The sequence below is a fragment of the Dermacentor silvarum genome, chromosome 6 (assembly GCF_013339745.2).
Source record: "Dermacentor silvarum isolate Dsil-2018 chromosome 6, BIME_Dsil_1.4, whole genome shotgun sequence".
Classification (NCBI taxonomy): Eukaryota; Metazoa; Arthropoda; class Arachnida; order Ixodida; family Ixodidae; genus Dermacentor; species Dermacentor silvarum.
The window spans coordinates 43,349,159-43,349,734 of NC_051159.1; positions in this window are offsets into that span (position 1 = coordinate 43,349,159).

Below are 576 nucleotides of genomic sequence, written 5' to 3' on the forward strand. Positions count from 1 at the left end.
TCTGGAAGTCCGAAGCATATATGACACCACTCGAGTCGTTATTCAAAAGTTTCGAATAGTCGCACACCACTCTTTGAAACTCCCCGCAGGGCCATCTGCGTAAGCAGGCGTTTGGTGTGTTGCGACACCACGGACCCGAGCACACGAGGGTTCGACCCTCCTGCGTCTAACCGTGCGCGGCTTAGCCGTGTCCGGGGAAAAGGGGATCCTGTGGGTTGAGCCAACGCTGAGTGTTTGGACCTTTAAGGCCCCTCGGCGGAGGCAACCCACCCCTTTGGCCTCGGCTTCACGTAGACGGCACCCCCGGACTGACCCACCCGGGGGAAATCGGTAGTTGCCTTTTCCTGTCTCTCTGTCTCTCTCCAGCCTTCGTCTTTCTCTCTCACTTTCCCGTCTCTCCTGTCTTCTCTTCAGTTCCTTTTACTTCCAATTTTACAGGCAGCAAGGGTTAACCTGGTGTAGTTTATCCATCCTTGGGTCTATTATATTAGGTTATAGTGGCCATGTACAGCTGGCGTCTGCATCTCCTTCGGGTCTTGTAGCGTCCCCTTGTTGGGCTCGGTGGTGGGCGGCTCG